Consider the following 8,553-nt stretch of genomic DNA (forward strand, 5'->3'; position numbering starts at 1 on the left):
TTCTGGAGAGCAGCTCTGCAGAGAAGGACCTGGGAGTGCTGGTGGATGACAAATTGACCACGAGCCAGCAATGTGCCCTTGTGGCCAAGAAGGCCAATGGTCTCCTGGGGTGCATTAGGAAGAGTGTTGCCAGCAGGTGGAGGGAGGTGATCCTGCCACTCTACTCAGCCCTAGGGAGGCCTCATCTCGAGCACTGTGTCCAGGTCTGTGCTCCCCAGGACAAGAGAGACATGGAGCTGCTGGAGAGAGTCCAGCGTAGGGCTACAAAGATGATCAGAGGGCTGGAGCACCTGCCCTGTGAGGAACGGCTGTGAGAGCTGGGCCTGTTTAGCCTGACTAAGAGCTAAGAGAAGACTGAGGGGGGATCTGATCAATGTGTAYAAGTACCTGAAGGGAGGGTGTCAAGGGGATGGGGACAAACTCTTTTCAGTTGTCCCGTGTGACAGGACAAGAGGCAATGGGCAGAAACTGAAGCACAGGAAGTTCCGCCTGACCGTGAGGGGGAATTTCTTCCCTGTGAGAGTGACGGAGCCCTGGACCAGGTTGTCCAGAGAGGTGGTGGAGTCTCCTTCTCTGGAGTGAGAAGAAAGTATGAGAGTTTGAGGATATTCTGCTGCTGCTGCACTCTTTCAAAACTGTGTGCCTGATAGTTCATCTGGTTTTCCTAATTGTAGGAGTCAGTCTGATAAAATATATTATTGGTGCCTACAGACAAAAAGAATATGCCCTTGCTTTCTGAAAAATAGGCTCTACTGGCAAGAATAGAAGATAAATTATGCCAGCATATGACTTTTTAGGAGCTATTGTGAACAACTCACATGCTAAGAGTGGTTATGCTATGTGCGATACTGGACGTACATAGACAGTCACAGAATCATCGATGCTGGGAGCTTGTCCAGTCCGTCTTTGCAGCTCTTGTATTTTCCATGCTTTGCATACTAGATTTGTATATTCTGGAACCTTTTGGCACTTTGTATTTTGTGCACTGATTACACACAAATCAGTGCTGCTTCCCACATCTGGTTCATTCCTCCTGATGTAGCATACTGGTCTGACTGGAAAAGGGAAGCCCAGGCCTTCACAGGTCTGCCCAGGATGGAAACTCCTGGTGCAGCTCTGAAAAAAATTAACTTTTTTCTCTCCTCATTCTGTCCATCTTTAAAACAAGATCACCAGTGTTTAGTATTTCAGCATTACTGTTGCTATTAAATGGTTAAGCCTAGAAATATAAATACCACAAGCAAATATAAATACTGTATGCACTGTTGCCAACTCTTAAAATTTTATCACAGAGTCACAGTGCTATTTTTAAAAGAGGCATTTTTAAAGATGTAGCTAAGGTAGATACAGAATCTCAGATATAATAAAAATCCTTGAAGACAAAAATGTCCAAATATGACTTATTGGTTCAAGAAAATAAAACTAATAGAAAAGAGTGCAAATCTTACCATTTTAATTCAGTCTACTGGATTTGGGATGCTTGGCTTGTAATTCTGCAGTGTTTGCAGATGACAGTGCTTTTTAAGGGAACTTTCATAAAGCTGCAATATTCCATAGTGGAGCACGAGAGAAAAGAGCTAGCGGTTATTTCGCAGATGGCAATGAAACTGCCCTTGCCCTGTGACACCTGACAGAAGGAACTTGGCAGCCTCTGACTAGGGATCCTAGAAATTTCCAGTTTGTGCATATGTTTGGGCAGCACTTTCTCTGAGGATTGACTGGTTAAAAAATTGAAGTGCTATGGAGGGGTGAAGGTTGGGCAGGCCATGGGTTTGGGAAGATGGGGAAATAACTTCTCCATGGGGAAAAAAAAGAAAAAAAAAAGAAAAAAAAAAAAAACATAGCTTGGGGAGTTGTAGCAGTAGCAGTTCCTAATGTTAAGTACTTCCTGGCCCTGAAACTGTATCATGCTTTGCTTCTCGCCAGAGTATCTCCAAATCAATTCAGACTGTGAAACTTTCTTATCTGAGACTGGGACAATCTGTTCTCCAAAATGTCTTTCCTTTTTTCCCCTCTCACAATAACAGGAGGAACATGAAAAAATCTGAGGAATTTAATACTGATACTGGTGTGTGCAAGTGTTTTTTTTTTTTCACTAAATGCTGGAAAAAAAAGAACTCATTTAAGAATAAAAACTTTCTGTCTGGCCAGCCCAGAGTTATTCCGTCCTTTCCAAGTGGAGATATATGTTACAGAAAGCCCTCTGTAAAGACATTGAGGTGCACTTGATGCAGCACATAGCACGAGATGAATTCCGAGTGCTCTTTGGAAGAAAAGAAGAGTCTCTGGAGACGAGCAGCCCCTGAGCGYAGCGCTACCCGAAGCGGGGCGAGAGCCCGGGCTTCCCCCAGACGGGTCCCGGGCTGCCGGCGCCGCTGGCGGGGCCGTGCCCGGGAGGGCGCCCGCTCCGTCCGCCCGCGGGCTCGGCCGAGCCCGCAGCAGCCGCTTCCCCTGCGAGCTGCGCGTGCAAGCTCGCTCTCAGGTGGATGGATAAAGCATGGCTGTATCCGTCGGAGACGCAGACTCTTTGACAACCCTGACTGATGCAGTTGGATTGATGGTTATCATCTGTGGTATACAGAAAACATTCAATAGGGAAGAGAAAACAGAATATRGGCATTTTAAATGCTACCATACAGCTTTTTACAGTTATTTTTGTCACTTAGAAATGTTGAATTATTACATAAACAAATGCAAGCATCTGACTAAAGAAACCTTTCCTTTCATTCTTTTGCRAATGAATCATATAGGGGGCAAATGAAAATTATAATGCATCACTTAGCTTAGTGACAAAGTCCATATTCTACTCATTTAGGGCTCTCCCCGCCCCCGCCCCAATTGGTGCTTCTCTTTAGGCTTGAAAAGGCATGATTCTGAGTAGGTCTGAATTATTGTATCTTCCCTGAGATTAAATTTTTTTTTTTCAGATGTCCCAAATAAACTTAAAAGGTACTTGAATTTGTACTCTGTAAAAGAGCTTTTGTTTAAAAAACAAAACAAAACAAAAACTATTAGCTGAGTACTATACAATTCTGTGCTGGTAAAGCAATGGCTAACAAGCTATTTACTGTAAAAGTGTATTTTACACTATCACTTTCCCTTTATCAAAATGGGAAATTGGTATTAATTGGGAAATGAAGAATTAGTCAGCAGTGTTTAAAGAGATGACATGCAATATATAAATTTTTTTTATATATATAAAAATATATAAAATTTATATATAATATAAATATATATAAATAATAAGTATTTGTATATCATATAAACATTTTTTTAAAAAAATGTGGCACCTTCTTCACTATATTGTTTTTCCAGTCTGCAGCTCTGGACTACACATATTCAAATATGGACTAGGGAGGCAGAGAAGCTGCCAAACATCCTTGGTGACCAGAGGATAAGGTTTTCACTTTAGAAACAAAATCATCAATTAGTTTTAGACCCAGTTTAAACTTTGTTCAAGAAGCGATGAGGAAGAGGAAGATGGCATAAGCTGATTTAATGGAGATCAGCTGTTTCAATCAGCGTGTAATTTGTTCTATTTGCTAAAGTAAACTCTGTTTTTTATAGTCCCTAGATCTGTAATGAGTGCTTAAAAAATAGATATAGCAAAAGTATACTTGGATTTACAAGTCCAACAGTAAAAATGATCTGAGCTTAAGGCACTAATAAAAACTGCTTTGAAAACAACTGGCTGGAAAAAGAAAGGAGGTAGGGGCTAGCTTTAAGCCCAGAAGGAGCCTTTTTGTTACAAGAACTGCCATTAAAAGATTATTCTATTCCTTTCCCAGCTCTCACTTGTAAACAGGGGAGTCTCAGAGAGAAATTTTGAAAGCCAGCTGATTCAGCCTGATTGAATTCTTACTTTCCAAAATAAGAATCTTAATACTCATACTTAGTATGTTTAGCTAAGAAAAATCTTGCTAAACTCAGAATTCCTAAAAAGTCAGGCACTACAGAAATACAGTGTGAACTGATTACCTAAAGAAAAAAAAAAATRTGTTAAGACCTTCAAAGGCATGTTTCACCAAGGGAAAATTAATCTGTTCAGTGCACTTTAGGGATAGCTAGGATAATACTTGGCTTATAACAGTATTCATGTACAGTGCTATACACCTCAAACGTGCAAGTCCTCCAGTCTACTTTCTTAATCAAGCAAGTTTATGTTGCCTGTATGCAACAATTTTGCTAGATACCTGAATTTATAGGTTTTTAAAAGAGCTTTTATGACTTGTGTGTGTACAGCTTTAAATCTGTTGCAACATAAAGTCTTCCGGATTCTTACCCCATAACCCCATTTATGCTCTCAAATTGCTCAAGCAGAAGAATGTCAGGGTTTGAATAAATAAAACAAATACCTTTTTCTCTGTCACCTTATTTTTTAAATACTAGTAAATTATCTTCTGCATTTCTGACAAATATGAAGTTCTTATCTTCCATTCCAGCGTGGAAAAGAAAGTCACATGGCTGAAGTCATTTGTCAAGGACACACCAGAAGCCAGTGAGAGAGCTCAAATAGCTATTTTCTGCTGCTGAGTCCCTGCGCTTGAACCCCAGGATCAGACAAATGAACACAGACAGAAGCCTGACCTGAAAATAGCAAATTTCCAGTTAAGATCACTAATGAGGATTTTAATTAGTTGAGTAAGCCAGAGTCAATACAATCAGTAAACCAAACTCCGTGACCTAGCAGCCTACTTCTTTCTGAAGGAAACTGTGTTCTAGACATAGAGATACCAGRCCTTTCTCTCTCTCYCTCTCCTTTTTTTTAAGCGTTTATTAGCACAAATCTTACTTCATTAATRTCTTCTTAATTCCTGTTAAATAATGTTGCCCCTTTGAGGGGACAGGTCACTTCCGAGCGCTCTCGTCCGCGCTAGGGCAGCCACCCAGGGCAGGCAGGGCAGCCCACGGCTGGCTCCTGCGAGGTTGCCAGCCCAAGGTCTCCCGTGCTTCGCTCTTCGTTAGCAGCCGAGGTTTGTCTAGCCAGCCCTCTCCGCTCTGCCAGCATTTGCCTCTCATCCTGCCCCAGCAGAGCAACCCTGCTGTGCGGCAGAGGGAACTTTCAGCGCTTTGCCAGTGCTTCTCCCCAGAATCACACAAGCTTTTCTGTTCCCAGAACCCGGCTACCACTTACCGCAACAACTGAAATAAACTTTTCAGCAGACCTCACACCAGAGCCTCTGTTTTCTATTATTTTAGCTCATTATCTGTTGTGAAAGGTTTGGCAGTGGCTATGCTCTTACAGTTTTATATTTATCTAACGTATTCTGTGACACAACAGAGTTTCTCTATTCTCTTTAAATAGCATAATCACCAGTGGAAACGGTGTACTCAGCTGGAGCGATTTGCTGGTTCCCTGGTGTGAAGTCATGGTTATTGTAACGATCATGGCTGCTTTCTAGCTGAAAGTTTATGAATGTATAATAAAATAGGGGCTTTCTATATTTACAAATAGCTTTGCTTGACTCTRTGTGTCACAACCAAGAGTCTTGCAACAACCGCTAGCAAGCACAAGTGCGATACATTACGCAAACGCTGCACAGGAGTTGTCCGTATCCCGGAGAGCTTACAAACGAGATGGATGAGAGGGAGGAGGAAGGCTGTAAGACGCCAGCAGAGAGAACAGCGTGATTGCTGGCAGTCATCAGGACAGCGGCAAGGAAGAATGAGCAAAGCAGGGAGGGAATAGAAGGAAAACCAAACTAAGTTTTCCTAGAAGCCCTGTAAGAAGGGAGAGGAACAGCTGGAGAGAGGAGGAAACAGGGAAGGGATAAACCAGTATCACTTTGCTGGATTCTTCTGCACTGGKTGCAGAACTTCCACGTTATGATTCCTCTGAGAAGGTTGCACTAGCCTGGGAATGCCCTATATCAAGTGTTCATAGGACAGATCTACAGTGGAGAGGGCCAGGCAAAGCCCTCGTAATGAATTAGCTACTGCCAGCAGCGAGAGTTGCTTCACCATTAGGATTAAGAGCCTAATGGGCTCTTATGTGGGAAAAACCCTTATGAACTGAGCCTGCGCAGGCGGGGAGGAAGAGAGTGCTGCTGCGGGAAATGATATCTGGGTTTGAGCTGTAAACTCAGAACCAGCCCTAATGTAGACTCAGTTCCTTTGGCAAGTCTGCACTTCCTAAGAGATCCCTTACGAACTAAACCAAATATGCACAGAAAAGCACAGGGAGAAGTGGATCAGTTTGGGGGAATTAGGCTGGCACAGCTACCACCACCAGCTCCTTTACCACTTCTTCCTGATCGCCTCATCGCAGTGCAAGAAGGGAGTTTAGACTAGTTTTAGCGAGTGAAACCTGACAAGACTGCAAACTGTTTTTCTTTACCTCACCTCCTTAGCTAGGGAGATGGGCAGAATTGCTGATATTGGAGGGTTTGGAGAACAAGTTCTCTGTCAGGGAAAGGTTTGCCCCTGCCATGCAAATAGGCTCCTTGAATGCCGTGAACATCTCCTTCGCCTCTGTTTTCAGTGATGCCATGGCACGATTTACACCCATTATAAAAACCATCAGTGATGCTTTGGTTCTCAAAGGCGGAAGAAGCTATAAATTAATGCAGTTACACTCTATTAATGATAAACTCATACCAGTTGTTTACACATTTGAAAGCAGATTTTGCTTATAAAGGCTTTAAGTATTCCTCATTCCTTATTAACTGTACATTTCTCTGTCCAACTGAGGCAGGTTTATTATGGACTAAGAGGATTCATCTGTGAATAATGGTTCTAGCTTAAATTCTTACCCAGCATTTATCTAAATCATGTAGGAAAACATGAAGATTATGATCCTACAACTTGCTGTTACCCCTCTGGCATCTCCCAGGACTGAGAAGGCAGAGCAGCATTGTCAGATTAGGTCTGATAAAGAAAGATTGGAATTAATCAGAGCAAAATATCTACTGACTCAGACTTCATTGACTCAGTAAATATAGGCACAGGTACTAAGTCAGTAAACTTTTAAAACCTCTGAGTTATTTTCTAGACATTATTAGGAATAAAATGTTAAATACACAAGCAACACTACAAGTGGGCAGACTTAAAAAAAATAGCATTGCAAATTACTTCCTAATATCTTGGTTATATGGACCACCAAGTGGCAATAGAACAGTGCCAGTTTATATTAACCTGTTGTCTTGTTCCATTTATAGCAGATGAGGATGTGGTGTACTGCTAGTTAAAAAATACCCCATCTCCAAATATTTTTCTAACTCAGTATCATTTCTTCTACCCTCTTGCTTGAGTTCAGAGTGACTGAAAGAAAAAATCTTAAATCCTCATCAAACAAACTTTAACCAAGTTCTGGGAAGATTGCTAAATTATCTGCCACATCCAAAGCTTTCTGTAGTAACACGATTTTTCTGCAGAAGAAGTGGTACATTTAAATGGCATATGTAAAGCAGCCTTGCAGGGTCAAGAAGCTTGCGTACATATCCAGAATTTATGCAGCTTCCTGAACAGAATCTACAAACATTTTGAGCCTATTTTGTCTGTTCTGGAGCCTCCTTTCACTTCCTTATTCATCTCTTCCTTCTCAAACTAAGCTCAGATCAATTGGTTTTGAATTATATCTGCACTGAGGGATGTTCTTACCAAATCATCAGGTCTCATATAGCTCTCTTCAGCATGTGGAAAGCTGCAAGGTCGTTGAGTTCCTACAAGGAAAGTTGTAACATTAATCACTAATTGTTTTGGTGAAGAAGACTAGATTTATTAATGCAGTGGCAACTCTTAAAAATATCTCTGTCTAAAGATAATAGGTCAAATTTTCAGCTAGAATAACTCATTTTGGCTCCACAAACATTGGACTGACTTCTCTCATTTTGCCTTATGATTTTTGCCCTACTTCAGCTATTTCAGTAGCTGAAAGTTACTAGTTTTATTTCAAAATGTGGTCTAATTCTTATTAGACCCAGATATCAATCAATAGGCTTTCTTTTTTAAATCTAAAGATATTATATGAAAGTAATATTCGTGTGGAAGAGAAACATCATTCTTCAGGTTGCCTTTCAGGACTGTGGATCCCATTTATTCCTAAAACAGAGCTGCCTTAGCTTCCTTGATAGTGAAAGTGACAATGAAAACTAAAAGGGAGTTAGCAGGTACCAATTATAATGATCAGTCTGCACAGGCACCAAACCTGCAATTATAATTTACAGGTTAAGTGATCACGCCACAGAAAATCTGGGAACATAATAAAAAAAAAATCAAGCTTAATTAGGACATGTCATTACAGGCATTTTGAGGGGAAGGAGGTAGGGAGAGAAGCAGCAATGATTTTTTTTTTTTGCCCCATTTCTTACATGCTGAAAACTACAGGTTTTATTTCAAACTGTGGTCTAACATCCTGTTTGCCCTCGTTCCTGACTTTCAAAATTCATGTAATTAGTGCATTTGTTAAAATTAATGTTATTATTAAAATCTCGTAATTTTATTCCTGACGTAATTTATGACGAGAGCAGCAGCAAAGTGCTGCTCTCGCTCGTGCCGGCCCCGCGCAGCCCTGCGCGCTGCTGGAGCTCCCGGCCAGCCCCAGCCCCAGCCCCA

General features: G+C 41.4%; 1 long non-coding RNA gene across 1 annotated transcript; it reads right to left on the bottom strand.

Annotated features, from left to right (window-relative positions):
• Positions 1–2,122: 2,122 nt before the first annotated feature.
• LOC146601974 (uncharacterized) lies at positions 2,123–7,662 on the bottom strand. Its single transcript, XR_014896605.1, has 4 exons — positions 7,600–7,662; positions 6,753–6,867; positions 4,356–4,587; positions 2,123–2,568 (listed from the first exon to the last, which is right to left on the bottom strand). It is a non-coding gene; the product is annotated as an uncharacterized LOC146601974 (long non-coding RNA).
• Between the last annotated feature and the right edge of the window lie 891 nt (positions 7,663–8,553).

The sequence above is a fragment of the Rhea americana genome, unplaced genomic scaffold (assembly GCF_003343005.1).
Source record: "Rhea americana isolate MKP2758 unplaced genomic scaffold, rheAme1 scaffold_0, whole genome shotgun sequence".
NCBI classification, from domain to species: domain Eukaryota; kingdom Metazoa; phylum Chordata; class Aves; order Rheiformes; family Rheidae; genus Rhea; species Rhea americana.